This window comes from Protopterus annectens, chromosome 13.part0 (assembly GCF_019279795.1).
Source record: "Protopterus annectens isolate FY-2018-M chromosome 13.part0, PAN1.0, whole genome shotgun sequence".
Classification (NCBI taxonomy): Eukaryota; Metazoa; Chordata; order Ceratodontiformes; family Protopteridae; genus Protopterus; species Protopterus annectens.
Window position 1 is genome coordinate 1,174,784,061 of NC_056747.1, and position 21,955 is coordinate 1,174,806,015.

General features: G+C 42.1%; 1 protein-coding gene and 1 pseudogene across 2 annotated transcripts in view; both read right to left on the bottom strand.

Annotated features, from left to right (window-relative positions):
- The window catches only part of ETV4 (ETS variant transcription factor 4), a 748,952-nt gene that overhangs the window by 36,715 nt on the left and 690,282 nt on the right, over positions 1 to 21,955 (bottom strand). The window lies entirely within an intron of this gene.
- LOC122788447 lies at positions 15,230 to 15,370 on the bottom strand (annotated as a pseudogene).

Here is a 21,955-nt window from a genome sequence, read left to right on the forward strand (position 1 = left end):
CACAAAACATGAGGAGCCTCTGCCCTGCCTCTCACTTATTATAATTAGTGCACAACTACCAGAGGCTCGGAGAGGCATCCAAACCAACTAACTGCATAGTGAATTCAACCCATGAGGACACACACATTTGAGTTTCAGACTTCGTATCCTTCAGAAAATACATAATACAAAACCTGTTATTCTAGCAACTTTCTAAGTTTATAGAAGCGATATTTAAAATCTGTCCTTATTTTTTGGGCCTTTGTCCCCCCATTATTTATACCTTTGTCCAGATTTCTTGCACTGAGAGTTTGAGAGATATGGGTGTCACAAAATGGAGAATTAGACACTGTCTGCCACATTTGTACCTCATATAACTAGCTAGAACGATAATCAGGGTAACAACAAGACTAATGCATTAGTTAAGGACAGGGAGAGCAGCCTTCAGGGAGACCAGATAAAGCCAGCATGGTGAGCTTACAGACAACACCTAGTATTTAGTCTAAAGGAATACAAAGCTGTACTTTGGAACCAGGTGTAATGTCAATATTACAGACAATAGATCTCCAGAATTCTGAGGAGGAAAAAGACTGAAGAGCAACCATCAAACTTAATCATAAAACATTATATAAGTGGATTGTGGTGAAGGCAATTAAGATATTCAGAGGTAAGGCAGGGTCAGGACATGACTCATAATTATATTCACTACGTAGAGTTCCTGATAGGCCACCTCTAGATCCAGTAGGGACATACTTCTTCTTCAGGCTTTTCCCAGTTAGGGGTTGCCACAGAGGATCATCTGTCCACTCATGATTGGCGTTAGGAGTTTTATGGTGTCGAGTTGCCAGCCCGGCACCCAACTTTCCACAGAAGGCACACACACACACACACACTCACGCCTAGGGCCAATTTAGAGTGTCCAATCCACCTACAGCATGTCTTTGGGATGTGGGAGGAAACTGGAGCACCCAGAGGAAACCCACGCGACCATAGGGAGGACATGCAGATTCCGCACAGAAGGCACCCCAGCCGAGGATCGAATTAGAAAACCTCTTGCTGTGAGGCGACAATGCTAAACACTGCACCACCATGGCCGCCCTCCAATAGGGACATACAGTTGTTGGAAAATATGCACATGGTGGACATTAAGATAATCAGGGGGATTACATGAGCAGGGGTATGAAAAAGATCACCAAAGTGCTGGACAAGCATAGCTCAAAAGGAAGTGTGGTGTGTAATATGAATTCATCATACTGGCAGAGCTCATGTGGGGTTGAAAAATACAAAGAAGGAATTTAAAAGGCATAACAGTGTACAAGTCCCCCTGCCCCCCTGCATAGCACAGAAGAAAACAGCTCTGACTGGAGTCCACTGAGCCTTGATTAGAGTCTGGGAGACAGAGAAGCTGGTGGGGTCTTGGGAGGGAAGGCGGGAGTTTGACCCACCACACAATCAGGTTGTATAACAATAAAAAAACAGAGCCAGTGATGGGTGCTTTAGTATGCAAAGCAGCATAATAGATGAGAATTTGGGATGTGTGTGTTTATGAGTATTTGTAAGTGTGGGGTGAAACACACGTTTGCCAATGACCACTGCAATGGCAATAGGGTGGGTGGGGAGGGTATATGAAATTCCCTACTCCTATGATAGCAGTCCTCTAGTGACTAACTCTCATTACACTCTGGCTCTAAGAGTAAAAGGATAGAGGAAAAAGCAGCTAATCATTTTCATGGGGAAAGAGGGTGACAAAACTAGTGGTGAGGGACAGAAAGTTTAGAAAAGAAAATAGATGAAGACTGCATACAAGGAAGATGGGTGATTCAGCTGATTTTTTTTTTTTTGTGTATGTGTGCGTGTGTGTGTGTGTGTTAACATTACTCAGCATAATTTAATATTCAACAGACCAGAAAAAAATGCTATTATGATTTGGGCAATTTGGGGCGCTGCTGCTTCACTGCAAAGTAGCTCTATAGACGTTCCTGAAAAAAAAAAGCTGCCTGCTAGAGCCTGCCGTAACTTCCGATGAAGTTGTATGAGAGCTGGGAGGGTCCCCCTAACAGGCTTCTTTTTCTGTCTGTAAGTGGGTGAGGATGCAATGAGTTAAGAACCAAAACCTGAAATGACTATTTAAAACTAATTACTGAAAGGACAGTTTGGCAAAGTAGACTCCAGACAATCACTGCCAACAGAAGACAGCCTTTCATGAAGTAATAATCTCTACTGTCTCAAACTCCTGCCACTGGGCACTGAAACCATGCAACAGGAAATTAAATGATCCAGGCATTAAAATGAGCCAAAACAAATTCATGCTTGCCAGAATGATATTCTGGGGGTTACAGTGTAGAAGACTTCAGCAGTACTGTTTAACTGCACTATATGTTTTTAGTTACCAACTGTAAAGTAAAGTTGCAGTTACATTTATTTTCTTTTTTTCCCATGTTAAGCTCAGTAAGCACAAATGGTAATCCTGCAAAGCTGTGATCTATTTTAAAGGCAGGTATAGAGGACAGCAAAATTGGGGGAGGGGACACTACACCCCCCAGCTGCAGTGTGACAACCTTGGAGGCCCTGCTCATGCAGCTCTCACACCTACAGGAAATGAAACTGCAGAATAGGCTATACACAGCTTTTTGTGACATAGAGGTCAGTGGAGCACAGTAGGACGGGAAACAAAAAAGAAACAACGTTGTGACATCTCAAAATAAAAAATAAAAAAAATAAATTGTGCTGAATGCACGGATGGACATGAATACACTATGCAGTATACATGTGTAAAATACAAGGGAAGTTCCATTTGTGGACTGAGCTTTAAAATTCTGCATATTAAAAGTATTTAAGAAATGCCACTACTCTTATTAACTTTAATTTACAGCCTGTGTCTGGTAACAGCTTATATGTAAGTACCTATGAAGTACATGAACAATTGGCTTTCCTTTTGGACATGCAGCTTAACCTGATCAGCCAAGCCGTATAGACCAGATGTCTTGCAGGTGTTCATGATACACCAAAGGGTTGAGTAGTGACCTGTAGAAAATGTGGTCATAAATTATATGGAGATACTTATGACCCTGCCAGAGTTTTTTCTTAACTGTTCTTTAAAGTTTGTTTTGCTCGCCTAGAAATATTCTGTATTAAAAAGATGTATTTGTACTAATTTTGGCATGAAAGTGTCTCACCTTTAGTTACGCAACAAATTCATAAAAGAACAGAGTCCATCTCCCTCTTGTCCAGGTCATGTGAATGATGTCAGTGTCAAGTCTCCTGTCCAATAATCATTAAGCCATAGAGCTAAGTGAGAAAACACACACCAGGTGCTTTTACTTGTTTGCACTCTCAGTGGATTATGCTGGAAGAAACCAACTTCCAAACCCTATTTGAAACAAATATTTGTTATATGTGCATCACTGAGCAAATCATTTCAATGTCTCCGCAGCATCAGGACATTACAGAAAATGAGATTTTGTAGTAAATAAAATGATACCACGTACTACGTTTTTGATGATCCACAATGGGGCTTGGCTGTACAAAATGTCTCAAGCACAATGGGGCACCTCTGTAAAAAAATGAATAACGAAATTAGCAGAGCTGCACCATGAGTGAATCATTCATACAGCTGACCCTAGGTAATGAAGGAGTGCCATGTTTCTAAAAAACTGCTGAAGACAAAATACTGACAAAGATGACAGAAAATGTAATTGTCAGTGACTAGTTCTGGTGACTACATGTGCCATAGCTAAGGAGGAATAGTTGAATTAAGGGTAATCTCACACTCATTCATGTACACATGCATATGCACACACACAGATCCACATACAAACTGACAGACACATTTATTTGTATACACACACACACACACACACACACACACACACACACACACACACACACACACACACACACACACACACATCTATTACAAACAGTCGATCCAGAGAAACAATGACATGCTTAACATCAACACGTCAACAAAAAACACTTCGACACCTTACAGTGTTTGCTACAAAGCTTATCCTTGAACATACAATAAAACAGAAAGTGCTTTTTGCACAGGGACAAGCTCCCCCCGCATTCCTCATATGTGGGGTCTAACACACCTCACTCCCCCTTCTAGTTATATATACTAACTTTCAGATCACACAGTCCCTGGGGATATGGCACATCCCCCTATCCCAGAGACCCAGTGGGTTGACAAAACAGAGGTTGATCTACGCACACACACACACACACACACACACACACACACACACACACACACACGCGTGCGCGCGACACAACTGAAGTATGATACATACATATCTGCCACTTTACTTTCAAATAGGCAACTATTAGAATTAATAACACTAATTAGAAACCACAAACATTCAAAAATACCTTAATTATCTGTATTGACACCTCACAGCACTATGCTGCAATAAAAAAAAATACAAATATCCATCACCTCTGAGGAAAAAGAAATATTACCAATTTCAAGAAAATAACACAAACTCAATAAAAAACACCACAAAATTGAAATTTGAAATTTAACCCAATAGTACCACTACAGGACACAACAAATAAAGCTTTTTGATTGACAAAAAGGGATCTCCACAATCCTTTATAAAGAAGCACATGATTAAACAATGGCAATTAACTTGCATGTTCACAATTTTTGCACACTGACAGCATGGCAAAACAATTTTCTCACACCTTTGTTTTACACATTTACTGATTTGGCATGATATTATACAGTAAAAACAAGTCATCTACAGTCTATGCCTCACAGCAGTAAGCAAGAGTGGTAGTGTCCATCCTGAAAGTGCACCATAAAAGGCCTATTGGTGGTCACCATCATCAGAATGCACCATACCAGGCCTATTGGCGGTCTCCATCCTTAGAGTGCACCAAACCAGGCCTACTGGTGGTCCCCATCCTCAGAGTGCACCCACCAAGCCTAGTAGTAGTGTCCATCCTCAGTGTGCACCATACCAGGCCTACTGGTGGTCCCCATCCTCAAATACACCCATGAGGCCTATTAGTAGTGTTCATCCTCAGAGTGCACCCTACCAGGCCTACTGGTTGTCTTTTTCCCAGGGTGAACCACACCAGGCCTGTTGGTGGTTTCTATCCTCAGAGTGCACCACACCAAGCCTGTCAGTGGTCTCCATCCTCAGAGTACACCATACCAGGCCTACTGATGGCCTCCATCCTCAGAGTGCACCATACCTACTGGTGGGCCCCATCCTCAGAGTGCACCATACCAGGCCTACTGGTAGTCTCCATCCTCAGAGTGCACCCACTAGGCCTTCTGGTTGTCTCCATCCTCAGAGTACATCATACCAGCTCTACTGGTGGTCTCCATCTTCAGAGTGCACCATTCCAGGACTAGTGGTATTGTCCATCCTCCGAATGCACCATACCAGGCCTACTGGTGGCCCCCATTCTCAGAGTGCACCATACCAGGTCTACTGATGTTCTCCATCCTCAGAGTGCACCATACCATGCCTATTGGTGGTCTTTATCCTCAGAGTGCACCATACCAGGCCTATCGGTGGTCTTTATCCTCAGAGTGCACCCACTAGGCCTAGTGGTTGTCTCTATTCTCAGAGTGCACCCACCAGGCCTACTGGTTGTCTCTATCCTCAGAGTTCACCATACCAGGCCTACTGGTGGTCTCTACCTTCACAGTGCACCATTCCAGGACTAGTGGTATTGTCCATCCTCAGAGTGCACCATACCATGCCTACTGGTGGTCTCCATCCTCAGAGTGCACCATACCAGGCCTACTGGTGGTCTTCATCCTCTGAGTGCACCATACCAGGCCTATTGGTGGTCTCCATCCTCAAAGTGCACTATATCAGGCTTACTGGTTGTCTCTGTCTTCACAGTGTACCAAACCAGGCCCATTGGAGGTCTCCATCCTCAGAAAGAGTGCACCATACCAGGCCTACTGGATGTCTTTATCCTCAGAGTTCACCATACCAGGCCTATTGGTGGTCTCCATTTTTAGAGTGCACCATACCAGGCCTACTGGATGCCTTTATCCTCAGAGTTCACCATACCAGGCCTATTGGTGGTCTCCATTTTCAGAGTGCACCATACCAGGCCTACTGGTGGACCTCATCCTCAGAGTGCATCCACCAGACCTATTAGTAGTGTCCATCCTCAGAGTGCACCATGCTTGGCCTATTGGTGGTCTCCATCCTCACAGTCCACCATTCCAGGACTACTGGTATTGTCCATCCTCAGAGTGTCCCATACCAGGCTTTTTGGTGGTCTGTATCCTTGGAGTGCACTATACCAGGCCTGTCAGTGGTCACCATCCTCAAAGTGCACCATACTAGGCCTACTGGTTGTCTTTATCCTCAGAGTTCACCATACCAGGTGTATTGGTGGTCTCCATCCTCAGAGTGCACCATACCAGGCCTACTGGTGGTCCCCATCCTCAGAGTGCACCCACCAGACCTATTAGTAGTGTCCATCCTCAGAGTGCACCATGCCAGGCCTATTGGCGGTCTCCATCCTCACAGTCCACCATTCTAGGGCTACTGGTATTGTCCATTCTAAGAGTGCACCATACCATGCTTTTTGGTGGTCTCTATCCTCAGAGTGCAGCATACTAGGCCTGTCAGTGGTTTCCACCCTCACAGTGCACCATACCAGCCCTGTTGGTGGTCTCCATCCTCAGAGTGCACCATACCAGGCCCACTGGTGATCTCCATCCTCAGAGTGCACCATAGCAGGCCTATTGGTTGTCTCCAGCCTCAGAGTGCACCATACCAGGCCTACTGGTGGTCTCTATCCTCAGAGTGCATCACACCAGGCCTAGTGGTGGTCTCCATCCTCAGAGTGCACCATACCAGGCCTACTGGTGGTCTCCATCCTCAGAGTGCACTATACCAAGCCTACTGGTGGTCTCCATCCTCAGAGTGCACCATACCAGGCCTACTGGTGGTCTCCATCCTCAGACTGTACCATACCAGTTTTACCCTGTGTAAAGACATAGGTGAAATAAATGATGGTATGCCTTTCAGACAGCCTTTTCCCGCACTTTGAATTTTGTGATGGAAAAACTAACTTTGACTCCCTTTGAACCAGCTGTTACAATACAGTTGAAATTTATGATCTGGAAAACTGAAATCCTTATCGCTATTACTTCAGAAGAAGGAGACTTTTGGAACTCCAAGCCCTGGTGTACAAAAAACAAATATATCATGCTCCACAAACATAAGATGACCCTGCACGCTATCCTCTCATTTATGCCAAAGGTCGTTACATAACTGACCTTGAACCAAACAATTCAGAACAAAGGGAAATAATTTTGCATTGTTTAGGCATACACAGACTCCTCTATTGACTGGACACTTATAGGACAAGGTGGGCACCACTCCCCTTCCTCATTATCATTATCCTTACTCCCCTGCCCCTTTTCTCTCTTTGTTTACACTCTTCATCAGGTCTCAGATTCTCCTGCTTGTAGATCTTCTGTGTAGCATCTTTGAGTATTAACAGGCCACTGTTTAGGATAAGCACCAACTTCATGAGGGTACAAGATTGAGAACCAAAGATTATAGATATCCGTTATATGGGGCTGGCTGAGCTAAAGATACATCTCTCCAACAATAAAGAAGAGTTCTTAGCTTCAAAACTCAAGCTAGATGCCAGAATCGGCCTACAGCAGAAATTCCTAATGTTATGATGGCAGCAGTGACCCACAGGAAGACCATTTTTCCTTTGGTACTTGCATAAACAATGGATACAATGATAAGAAAACCTACATGTCTTGCAATACTGCAGTACTGCCACTTTTGGTAAACAACTCTCACCTACAAATTACTGAGTAGCCAGCACCACACTTCAAATACATAGGACTGTCAGGGATCCTGGCACCATGGTTGGCAATTTCCTAGTCTTCAATCACCATCCTTTCGTCTAACACAACATATTTGTAGAAGCATCTCATCCAGGTCTAACAATGTAATCGCCCCACTGCATTTTTCACTGATGAGGCAAATTATTGAATACAACGACTCTTTCAGTATGTGTGTACCCAGTCATATCACACAGCTAAAAAGTCCCTGGAGGTTCTTAACAAGAATGATTAATGGTCTTAAGTCCCATGTCCCTTGAAACATGTACCTATACTTGGTCTCTTACAGACTTTTAAGTGGGGATTAATGTCTTCCATTCTGTGCCATGAAAGATCCCTCCCTCCATGATCTCTTACATCTCTGAAAGATGAATAGCTCCACAAACACTTGAACTAAAGATATAAATCTCCACCAACATAGAAATAAAACACACTACAGGGGAAAGGTATACTACCCAACATTTACCCCACCTCTGGTACAGACTTCCCTTGCATGTGAAACAGAGTAACACTCCTACACCTTTTAAGCAGGACCTTGGTGAATGAATAGGCATCTGCAAATTCATTCCAGTCTGACCTGCTTTGTCCCTCTAGAAGTATGAGGGGAGTACATTTTGAGGGTGGGCATTGTCAGGGCACATGTGGTCTCATGGTTTACTAACATTTTAATTCTAGTGATCCTTTGTGTAAATTTCTGAAACTGCAATCAAGTCTAATTGCAAATGTATCATGGGTAACAGTATGCAATGTAAGACTTCTACTTTATGTGCCATAGTGTGTGATGTCATTGAAATCAAAGAAGGGAAAGCCAAATGCATCACACCCAAACTGGGGCCATGTACAAATATGAAGAGAAACATACAATCCCCCTGCTTGTGACACAAAAAAGCAATAAGCTATAGTAAATAAAACAAGCATGGCAGATTGTGTGGAACAACCAGCAACTGAGGTAACAATGAAGACAGCAGATAGCTTTCCGAGTACAAAAAAGACCACTGATGAAACATTTTTTGTGACCTTCAGTGGCAGTGTGATATAACAGGATACTATCCACATAAATCTGTAAGCATTTATCCTATGAATTACTCAACTAATAACTGGTTATTTCTTCATATGCTGCACTAAAAGGTAAGCTCACTTGTAACGAGCTATACAATTCCATAACAAGCACTAACATGTTATAAGAAAATAATAAATCCCCCTGGTCAGTCTGCTGATGGGCTAATGGACTACTCTTCCATGGTATTCATACCATGACAAGACACCACTTTGGCAAATGGGACGTATAAAGCAGAAAATGGTATTCCTCGTCAACCAGCATCTACATACAAAAATGACCCTAAGGTGTCCAAATCCAGTGCCATTACTGCTAAAAACACTGGTGGATAACCAATATGCTAATTGTCCAGTGAAGGAATTTTACAAAAAATTCTTTAGCATTAAAAAAAAAAAGTTTCACTTCCCTTCATGGTGGTTTTATTGCCATCCTAATGCATACAATCAGCAAATGAGATGTGACTATGACAACAGCCAGCATTCCCAATTCAACAGAATCACTGCAAAAACTGTTTACTTCATGACTAGCCTGTTTATAACATTTACAGTGTTTTCTGTGTGATTTTCTGTTATTCTCTGCAAAAAAAAACAAGAAAAAAAACAAAAAAATATTATTTTTCCCGCCTTACTGAGCTAGATTAGTCCAGATCTCAGGCTTTGCTGAATTCCGGACTGTGATATAGGTTCCTGTGTTGCCCATATCCTTACTTGGATAGGAGGAAGTTTCTCTGTTCACCAGTGAGAGTGGGGAGCTTTGAGCAGCCTATCTGTCCCTGGAGGAGTGGTCTCAGCCCAGAAACTAGTAGCTTGTTGGCCGTTTTGGGTCACTTCCTATCTCTTTCAGTTTCCCTGCTTTAAAACCCACATTTGCATGGTTTTGCGCCAGTATACAACTCAGCACAGCTCCTCGTGGTTTCCTGCAGATTGATAAAGGCAACAGAAAGACCTAAGAGAGACTTTCAACTGATTTAAATAATTTTTCTTTGCTTTCTCCTCTGACTGCACTTTCCCGCCTGAAAAGCAAGTTTCTAACTGATCTGTGTTTGAAAAAGTTTAAAATTGTATTGCCTTACCTGCTTTTACAGTTGCACTTTCTAAAAAGTAATTTTTGTATTGTTTAATTGTTGTAGGCTATACGCTCAAGTGCGCTAGCCTGTTTATAGCATTTACAGTGTTTTCTGTGTGATTTTCTGTTATTCTCTACAAGAAAACAAGAAAAAAAACAAAAAAATATTCTTTTTCCCGCCTTACTGAACTAGATTAGTCCAGATCTCAGACTTTGTTGAATTCCGGACTGTGGTATAGGTTCCTGTGTTGCCCATATCCTTACTTGGACAGGAGGAAGCTTCTCTGTTCACCAGTGAGAGTGGGGAGCTTTGAGCAGCCTATCTGTCCCTGGAGGAGTGGTCTTAGCCCAGAAACTAGTAGCTTGTTGGCCGTTTTGGGTCACTTCCTATCTCTTTCAGTTTCCCTGCTTTAAAACCCACATTTGCATGGTTTTGCGCCAGTATACAACTCAGCACAGCTCCTCGTGGTGTCCTGCAGAGTGATACAGACGACAGAGAGACCTAAGAGAGACTTCCAACTGATTTAAGTAATTTTTCTTTGCTTTCTGCTCCGACTGCATTTTCCCGCCTAAAAAGCGAGTTTCTAACTGATCTGTGTTTGAAAAAGTTTAAAATTGTATTGCCTTACCTGCTTTTACAGTTGCACTTTCTAAAAAGTAATTTTTGTATTGTTTAATTGTTGTAGGCTACATACTCAAGTGTGCTAGCCTGTTTATAGCATTTACAGTGTTTTCTGTGTGATTTTCTGTTATTCTCTGCAAAAAAAACAAGAAAAAAACAAAAAAATATTCCTTTTCCTGCCTTACTGAACTAGATTAGTCCAGATCTCAGGCTTTGCTGAATTCTGGACTGTGGTATAGGTTCCTGTGTTGCCCATATCCTTACTTGGATAGGAGGAAGCTTCTCTGTTCACCAGTGAGAGTGGGGAGCTTTGAGAAGCCTATCTGTCCCTGGAGGAATGGTCTTAGCCCAGAAACTAGTAGCTTATTGGCCATTTTGGGTCAATTCCTATCTCTTTCAGTTTCCCTGCTTTAAAACCTGCATTTGAGCAGTTTTGTGTGATTTTGCGCACCGCGCAGCATCTGGCAGCGCCGCTTAAACAGGTTTAAACTATTCCCAGCTCCACAAAGTCTACTCTTCAATTTTTCCCTTAGAACTGTTCTAACTCTCAAAGTAAGCACTCTATTTTCCTTCTAAAGCCCTGCACTTGCTCAAATCTTATAAGTAAACACTAACAAACTAAAGCACTACACCCTCTTATACTCTTTATAAGTACTTGGCTCTCTATTGGTCCTATCTGATCAGTCAATAAACAGTTCCTTATACTATTCTGGCATGTCCAAAAGACAGTTTCATGTTTACTCTCCAGACCAGCTAGTGAATATGGGAATCTTGAGGCAATGTTACAATTGCCTTATGTACACAGACCACCCCCTCCTCCTCCCAACAAGCTCAAATATATGTGAGAGATGCAACTATACAGCCAAACTGGAGGCTGAGCTCTCTCAACCCAAGACTGGCACAGTCAGTCAGGAGGAGAAGGTAACCACTCACACTACAAATCCAGTCTCACACAGACCTATTGCATCAGCAAACCAAACACATAAACACACAAAAACATACCCGGAGGCTCTAAATACAAATCTGCCAAAGCAGCAGAGACCTCCAAAGCAGACAACCAAGCAACCGCTACCCCACAACAATATCCACGTAGCACATACTTCACAAAGTCAGTGTGACACACAGTCACAGCCCTTAACGCTGAACAACACACCAAATACACTTGTAATAGGTGAATCTATTATCAGACACACTGACGTCCCACTCACCAGACTGAACAAGGAGAAGGTCACTGTAAGTTGCCTGTCGGGAGCCAGGATCCACCACATAACACAAGCACTCAGGTCACTCTAAAGCAAGTACAAATATGGCTCCGTCATTGTCCATGCTGGTGTGAATGACCTGAGACATACCTCCCTGGACTACATGAAAAGAGACATAGAGGAGTTCTCTGATCATGTAGCCAGGCCAGTATGACCCTGACCTTGAGTAGCATCTTACCCTCACCAAGAATGATGCCACAGTATAAAGACAAAATGATCAATTTTAACAATTGGCTAAAGTATTGGTGTCATTCAAAGGGGATCCAGTGTCTGTCAGCCTGGGATGACATGCTCGACAAGCCACGTTGCTTCGCTAGGGACGGCTGGCACCTGTCACCCCTGGGTGTTCGAATACTGGCCAAGGCTCTTGCCACCCCCATAGTGCCTTTTTTTAGGCAAGGCTCAAAAGACAAACTCACCACCATAGAAAACACAAGGAGAAAAAAACTAAGGGTAATGCTACTCAACACCAGAAGTCTAAATCTCAAGATGCACGCACTCGAGGCTCTCCTCAGTATGGAGAATATCGATATCTGTGCAGTAACAGAAACCTGGTTCAAGGCTCCCAAGAGCACCCCAGCACTACCAGGTTATAACTCATACCATGCTTTTCAGCCCCAAAACTCGGACCGAAACACAAAAGGAGGGGGAGTATCCATATTCAACAAAGATACCCACACCTCCAGGTTAGTGGCACTGCATGAAGCATCGGAGACCATCCATGTGCAACTAACAGTGGGCAAAACTGCCTTTCAGTTGTAGCCTGCTACAGATCACCCTCCCAATCTAAGGAACTTCACTCGGCTTTCCTGAGAACATTAGAGAATATGAAGGTCTCTCCCAACACCATAGTATTGGGTGACTTCAACTACCCAAACATTGATTGGGAAAACTACTCAAGCCCAAACACCCTTGCCCAACAGTTCCTAGAATTTATAAACTCAAACGCTATGGAACAACTGGTCACCACTCCTACAAGAGGGAACAACATATTGGACCTGGTCATCACCAACATGGGGACTCTATGTTCCACACCAGAGGTAAACCCCTCACTGGAAAGATCAGACCATAAACTAATCTCACTGGACATCCATATCCCATCCCCACCCCCTGTCAAGGAAACCACTGTGAAAAATTTCTCAAAATCAAACTTCACACTTCTCAAAACTGAGGTGGAATCCTTCAAAGCCCCAGGGCCAGTGGAAAATAGTGCCTGAACCACAGAATCCTTTTCAAATGCATTCTATGAGCACCTACAGGAATGCATGGATCGTGCTATCCCAAATAAAACCAAGACTCACTCCTCCAAAAGCAGGAGACCTGTCTGGTGGACCCCGACCATAAATAAGCTATACAACAGAAGGAGGAAGCTACTAGCTACTACATGACAGAGCAAAATCCCAAAAAGGGAAGGCATCTCTGATCAGTACTAGCAAGAAATTACGATCCCTCATAAAATAATCAAAGGCCAGCATCAAAAGAAAAATTTCCCAGGACGCTAAGGATAATCACAAGGCCTTCTTTAGTTATGTCAGGAATCTGGGTGGCAACTCCCAGATATGCTCTGAGTTAGTACAAAATGGCAAAAAATACACTGAACCCACAGACACTGCCAACATCCTGGCAGACAGGTTCAGTGCAAACTTCTGCCCCCCACCCCCACCCCCCCCAAAAGAGCAAATGTCTATCCCAACAGAATGTAGCCTCCCAGACATCACAGATGCACAGGTGAAGGCTGCCCTCTCCAAAGCAAAAAAACACAGCATCAATGGGACCGGACAGTGTCCCGGGCTGCGTCTTACACAAGCTCCAAGAAGAACTGAACCCTCACATAAAGTTGCTGTTCAAACTCAGCCTTACTACAGGATATGTACCCAAAGAATGACGTACAGCAACAGTGGCCCCACTCCACAAAGGTGGTGCCACAACGGACCCCGGGAACTATTGCCCTATAAGCCTGACTAGTCTGGTCTTCAAAGCTATGGAGTGTATCATCATGGAACTTATAAACAAAGACATTGGGAAACTCCAGACACTGGACCCTACCCAATTCGGCTTTGTTAAGGGCAGATCTTACCTCTTAAACCTAGTTGACTTCTTTGAAACAGTTACCAAGGCCAGAGATGAGGGGAAGGTAGTCCACACAGCCCACCTGGACCTCGCAAAAGCCTTCAACACAATACCCCACTTGGGCATGATAAATAAGCTTACCAGCTTAAATATCAACCCCTATGTCACAAGATGGGTTGTAAACTGGCTCAGGGATAGAACCCACATGGTCAGACTTGCAGGTGCCATGTCCGACTCTAAACCAGTTACAAGTGGCATCCCACAAGGCTCAGTCCTGGGACCCCTCTTGTTTGGTATATACTTCTCTGAGGTACAGGCTAACACGGGAGGACTATGGCTGACCAAGTTCGCAGATGACTGCAAACTGGGAGCCATAATCGACTCTCCCGCTGACACAAGCATCCTCCAAAAGGGCCTCACAGAGACGGATACCCGGTGCCAGAGCCACGGTCTCAAGCTAAATGCAAAAAAGTGCATAGTCATCCCCCTTGGGAAAAACAAAGTGCCCACAAATTACCACATAGGAGGTAATCCATTAAGTACAGAAGAAGTAATTAGGGATTTGGGGGCCCAAGTAGATAGTAATCTCTTCTTTGACAATCACGTTGCCAAAGTGGTTAGAAAGACCTTCTATATAGCCCACCTTATCATGAAAGGGTTGACATCTAGATCTAGAGAGGTCATTGTGCCCCTCTACTCATCACTCATCAGGCCCATAATTGAATACAATGCCCCATTTGGAATGTACCTTACCTGACACCTGCAGCAACTGGAGAGACCCCAAAAGTACCTCACCAAGAGGATCACAGGCCTCAAACAGATGCCTTATGCAGTTCAACTAAAGAAACTCCAGCTCTACTCAGTTGCTTACCGCCTACTCAGAGGCGATCTATGCCTGACGTACAAAGCCGTGTCTAACGCAGAATTAATGGACGTGCTCCACCTCAGGAAATCCAAATCCCTTAGAGCTACACGCTCCAGGGACTTAAACCTCAGCACAGCAATAAACAGGACATGCTGGAGGGACAGATTTATATCCCAGAGGCTCCTCTCACTCTGGAACAGAATCCCAATTCATGTTAGGCAGAGCCCCTCACTGACCCTCTTCAAGAGAAATCTTGACGAGTGGATGGGAGATCATAAGTTTACCCCTGGGATCTCTTCTGTGTCCCTGCTAGACAGAGGCACAGTAATCTAACCTTAAAGGCCTATCCTCTGTGACCTACTATACAGAGGCACAGTTAACTAATTTAAAAGGGAGGTGAAAGCCAAACACACTCTGGCTAGGCTTATAAATGCCCTAGGGCAGATAGCCTAGTATCTACCTATGAACCTATGACAGGCATCTAAAAGGAAAAACACGTCATTTTTACTGAGATTTGAACTCAGAGTTGTGCAACGTCCACTGAGAAATTAACTTGATGCCTGACATATTACACTTGATCTTAGCCAAAAGGCCGAGAAGCGATAAGGTCTGTTATAATATGGACACTATTTTATTTCCACTTTTTGCTTTACATATCTGGCTGCTCTTAAAAGGAACATAACTATAGAAGGAGCCTGGAGATTTTGTGACATTATCTACCTTTGCCTTCAGTATTTTACAGTTACAACTCCAGAGATGAATTTGACGATCACCAAACCTATCTGTACATCTTCTGCCACCTGCTTTAGCCTCTCTTTGCTCACCAGGTGCTATACACAAGCACCATGACTCTAGACAGAACACCAACAGTAAGTACAGTAGGGGAAACTATACTCTAAGTCAACTTGATTAGTTTCCTGTTCTACTAGTGCTTACAACTATGAATTGTCTTACTGATGTTAATTCATACAGCCATTTGGTAACTCAAGTGAAGCATTTGAATCTTTCTTGCATCCTCTCTCCTCCCATATTATAAAAGTAGCAGCGAGGACATCCTTCCCAGCCTGTCCTGTAAACTTACAGGCTCATCCTCAAATGATCTTACAAATTATAAGTAGGATACTATAACAAAAAGCAGGTCTTGGATTCAAACTTCTGAAGTCCTGCACGATCAGTAATTAAAACAGATTCTCATTAGTAGGTTACCACTGTCTAATGCTTTGTCATTATACTCAATACATCAGTCAGGAAATGAAATTATCAGGCAGCTATAAACCTACTGATATACTGGTTCATGTTATGGATATCTAAACCCCTAAAGCATTCTGGTAATAATCACAGGTCTTCGGAGGTTCTGTATTTAGCTCTGCAAAGTTGATCAGGCCTTAGCACATATGACATGCTGTTTCAATGACACATCTGTTACAGTAAGACCTTCTTTTTTAATCTATGACTAAACCTTCAACTCCCAGTTTTATACTATTTCAGAGCTACTACATAACACACTATTTGTTCAGGCACACAAGAGAAAGATGCACATGCACTCACACACACACACACACACACACACACACACACACACACACACACACACACACACACACACACACACACACACACACACACACACACATGCGCACATGCACACACACGCACACACACACACACACACACACACGCAGACATTTGCCAGTGGTATGAACTGTCAAATACCTCTTCTCTCCATAGACAGTGGCAGTTTCAGCAAATGACTGCTGGATAATACCAAGGCAAATCTCTACCATAATGTACATGCACCCTCTATTCATTCTGTGAACAAGATAATACATATTAATGGACCTCATGCTCCATGATGTACAACTCTCCAGCCCACACTAGCACCCTAGAGCCATTAATTAGAATGACATAATACAACAGTTAAAGAAACTTGGATTCTAACTGCTCACTGTGTGATTGCAGCTTTTAAATACCAAACATGGAATCACTATATAAACTCCTAGCATACAGCAAATCTCACAATAAAAATGAATTCCCGCACAATCCAGCCATGACAAACCGAAGAGTTTCAGGAGCTCCTCACAATTTATGTACCAAACACACTTTTCATTATGTACACATTATCATATTTCATTCATAAGCAATAAAATAAACATGAAATATATCTGGTGCATGCAAAGAAACAACATAGTGCATTCACCATACCATTCATACTATAAAAAAAAGACTAGTCTTCATAAAGATATCCGTTGTATTTCCATTTATATGCTATGTCAAGAAGAAAACTATTCCAGTATAAAGCAAAAGTCTCCTCTTCCCTTTCCCAATGGACATCAATAAGGAAACAAGAAGGCAGAAATTTTGCGAAACTCCCCTAACATTTTTAAATAATTTGTTTTGTAAACCAGCAATGAAAACTAACATATTTTACAAAGTTTTAGTACAAACAATAAAACAAGACAAAATAAAAAAGGTGTCTGACAGTACATGGAGACCACATAAACATACTAGGCAGCACCTAATCACAAAAGACTAGGGAAAACGCCAACACAATGCACATGAAATACACTTAGAAACTGATTTGTTACCACCAAAGAAATTGCAGTGCTTAGACCAAGTCATACGATGGAGTTTTGTGAGACCATGTGTATTACGATACATATCAGCAGCATTTCTTGAAAATTCCAGACTTTTAACAATATCAGAAATATAAAAGTTTTCAGCCTTTATTTTACATATTTAATCGACTGGTGGTGGGAAGTGATATTGGCAGTTTCAAACTGCAGTAAAATAATGAATGTGCTTTCTGTCATATGGCTGGAGCTCTTGCTTCATTTTCTAATTTCCTTTGTACAGTAAACTAGTGTCTAAAAGTAATTAAAAGTGAATAAAAATGCACACAAATGGAAAAGTATTTTGAGCGACTTACATCAATGAACTTTATTAATTCCTTTCATAAAAAGTATCCTGTTTACTACAAAACATTCTTCAAAGTTTACCATTCCTCACTTAAAATTTTTTTCACTTCTTAAATGTAATCCCTGGTGTAAGGACATCCTAAAAGCAGGAAGTGGAAAAAGTCATATCCATGTAATTGCTGCCCCCATAAACTGTATGATTGATGTCTTGCATGCTCTGTACTTACCCTCTAGGCAGCATATGTTGCTGGGATACTCAAGACACATATGCAATGTACATACCCTTATTTTTTTAAACAATTGGTATTGTTTTAAAATGAAATACAGTTAGCATATAAATAAATCTGCAGATCATGTTTTCAATTACTCTAAAGGTGACACCAGTTACTTTGCAAAAAATATGACCGTGGTTGAGAGAATCAATAGAGAATGATGTTACACAAAGTTCAGTGCAAAGATGAGATGATGGTAAATGAAGTGCACATACATAACAGCCTTTAAGTCCAACTTATTGTGCCTTTTAGAAACTTTATGAATTGGTTAGAAAGGAACAGCAGTCTTTTTGGAGGAAGTCAAAGAAAGAAGGACGCACTAAATGAGATGCAGAAATGTTCGGATGACAGCTGTGTAAACTTCAACGCAAAGAACAAGTTTATGAATCTGGGCCACAGAAAGAGTGTACGAGCTCATGACTCGTGCACAAGGTTACTCATTTATTTTTAAAACATTTGTTAATAGGGTAAGCCCACTGGACACAAGTGTTCATTTTCAAGGGAGACCTAGGAGCACTGGCTGGTAAAGTGACTTGCTCAGAGTGACACATTAGGCAAAAGATGGTGGAATGAATCAAACCCTAGTCCCTTAGCTTCAGGAAACAGCTCATTTTAGCCATGATCCAGGCTTGTTTTAGAGCAACACCATGTTATCAGTTCAAGAAGGAGTACATAAACATTGACAGCTGCAGAAAATGTAACTAGAGATTGCAACAAGTTTCACATGGTCATTATAAGAACATTCAATAAGGCTGACACTAGTTAGCTAAACTGGTTACCACTGGAAGCGAAGAGAGCAAATCCACAGTACATTGTACATGCCTTGTAAAAACATATAAAGATTTACTAGTTCATTATGTTGGTTGATATTCAACGAGCAACACAGCAAATAAGACAGTCAGGTAGCATCAAAATATTTTATGACAGATTTTTTCATCATTAGATTAAGTACATCTGGCAGCTGAGCTCAGAGGGTTAAAGCTGTGAACTCATAAGCTCCCTCCTGTGCCTCTGGCTTTCATTCCTTCACTTTCCACTTATGTGATCCTAAGTCAGTCATTCTATTAGGTAGTGCTCCCAGGTCACCCCTGAAATGGACACTTGGGTCCATATAATGCTCCCAGTTCACTCTGAAAAGGACACTCGGTTCCAGACAGTGCTCCCAGGTCACCCCTGAAATGGACACTTCGGTCCAGATAGTGCTCCCAGTTTACCCCTGAAAAGGACACGTAGGTCCATATAGTGCTCCCAGGTCACCCTAAATAGGACAGTTGGTTACAAACAGTGCTCCCAGGTCACCCCTGAAATGGACATTTGGGTTCAGATAGTGCTCCCAGTTCACCCCTGAAAAGGACACTTAGGTCCATATAGTGCTCCCAGGTCACCCTGAATAGGACACTTGGTTACAAACAGTGCTCCCAGGTCACCTTTGAAATGGACATTTGGGTCCAGATAGTATTGCTAAGTCACCCCTGAAATGGACATTTGGGTCCAGACAGTATGCCCAGGCCACCCTTGAAATGGACACTTGGGTGCAGTGGGCTTACACAAGTAAATAAAAAATAAAGCTGTGCTTTTTGCCTTTGAGTGAAGGAATGCAATTTAACGATGTTTTATAGGTAATTATGCCAATAACCTATGAAAATCAAAACAAATTGTCAAAACAAATTTGGAGATACAGACATTTATCATCATCATCATCATCATAGGTAGGTACTAGGCTATCGGCCCTGGGGCCTATACAAGCCCAGCCAAAAAGGTACCCTGGCTTTTGCTACTCAAGAAAATTATTTTCCTGTACCACTGTCGAGCAGAGCCACAGAGGTGATCCAAGGGGTGAATTTCCTACTTTCCATCCAATCATCAAGATTTTTCTTGAAGAGTGCAATGAGGAGCTTTGTTTGATATAGAAAATAAAATATATTTCCATCCAAGTCCTAATGCCAAATCTTAAGGCAATTTGTAATAGCACTTCATCTGTCAGCTTGACAGGGCCCCAGGGTCGATAGCCTAATACCTACCTATGAACCTATGATGATGATGATAAATGTCTGTATCTCCAAATTTGTTTTGACAATTTGTTTTGGTTTTCATCATCATCAACCCTTTTTTTCCTGTTTTAGCAGGGCTAGCCACTTGGCTGTGTAAATGTTAGCCCTAGTTGATTTGGTCACATTCACTAATGTTGATGTGACACCCTGACAGGCATTTATATATATAGGGAAAAAAACAAGACAGTCAATAGTTTGGGGACAGTCCTTTGGAAAATAAGTAAAAATGGGGCTACACCTAGCTATCTGATTCAAGTGGCCTGGTATTGCTGTGCTAGCTGGGAATGCTGGATGGTCTTGTGACCCATTCCCTGGACTACTGCACTAATGCCAAAAGTTTTTATACTGAAAGATTTCAACCCCCATACACTACTCGGTTACATAAAAAAGCATTAAGGACGACCAAGAAGTGGTGGTAGGCCCTACACTCTCATTTCAGATACTCACCACTACTGGGTTAGGTGGAGTGCCAACTGGCACAAGCTGACAGATGAAGTGCTATTACAAATTGCTTTAAGATTTGGCATTAGGACTTGGATGGAAATTAGTTTGTGGTTTTCTTTTCTGTAACCCACTACAAGAACTTTATTAGCTTACTAGAACTAGGGCTGCAATGTTCCATCTTTTGGTTTGAGTAGAGGATTCCAAGTGACAGCTACCTTGAGCTTGGGTTTCACTGAAGGGTTGGAGTGCTTGTTTTTGAATGGCTAACTTCTCCTGGGACACGATGAATTTTGATTGGTCAGATCAACATGCTGCTGTCAATGACATGAAGTAGTGTTAGTCTTACTTGGTAAGTATCATAACAGCCAAGTCTACAACAGGTGAGGCAACCTCTACATCATATAAATGTCACTGCTTTCCCTACCTTATCTTAGTTATACTATTGTGACTGGTTCTACTTTTGCCTTATTACATACAGTAGAAATTGCTGCTTCAGTTTTAACTTACTGACTGCACTTTGGTTTCATCACAGAAATTAGTGTCTATATTTTGCTGACAGTGGTGTTATTGCAGGTAAATAATGTTGCACTCAAATGCCTTGTTACAGTTATATTATCATTTATTAGTGGCAGGACTACTAGTGCTTGTATTATTTCAGGCGGTAATTTTAGACTTGTGCCAATTCTGATACAAGGTTACTTACTACACTTTTAAAATGTTGCTGTTGCATTTCTGCTCATTACTGACTGCTATACTGTTATGGCATTAACAGTTACTACTCTACAGCCCTGCACTAAAGATTAGATTACACTTTGCGATATATATTTGCTGCTTATGTGATTGCTCTACTACTACCGCAGTCTAGCTATTTGCTCTACAGTTACTGCATGTGGAACTATTCAGTTATGGGTGTTGTTCACCACTTATTGAACCTAGATTTAATGAGTTAGATTACTTGTTGTTAAATGCTGATTAGTTTGGTAGAGACCAAATTAACACATTTCAGCAACTGCTTGCATAAGATATCACTTTTAATCATTGTTGTTGTTGTTATATTGATGCTTATACTAATTGATCCACTCTTATGAAATCTGAAGCTATTGATCTCAGTTCCTGCACTTGAAATTATTGAGGACTACCTGATTGAAATATGTTACTTGTTACGGATTACTATTCCTACATACAGCCATCATGTTTATATTTCAGCACTTGTTAAAAAGTACAGTTGTGTACACTTACCATAAATGTAGATGTTCGAGTGTTTCACTGTTGCAGTCATCACATTTGGAGTATCTGCTTGCAGTAGCCCTCAGTCGGCCTGATTATCAAAGTCTTGGGTCCTGCATCGGTTGCTGTCTCATCTTCCGTGACGTCAGGTAGTCAGGGGTATTAAGCATGCAGCCAACGCCATTACCTCAGTTTTTCTTGCCCCAGATGTCAGGTGCCCCCCTCATGGGAAGCAATTAAAAAAAAAAAAAAAAATATATATATATATATATATATATAT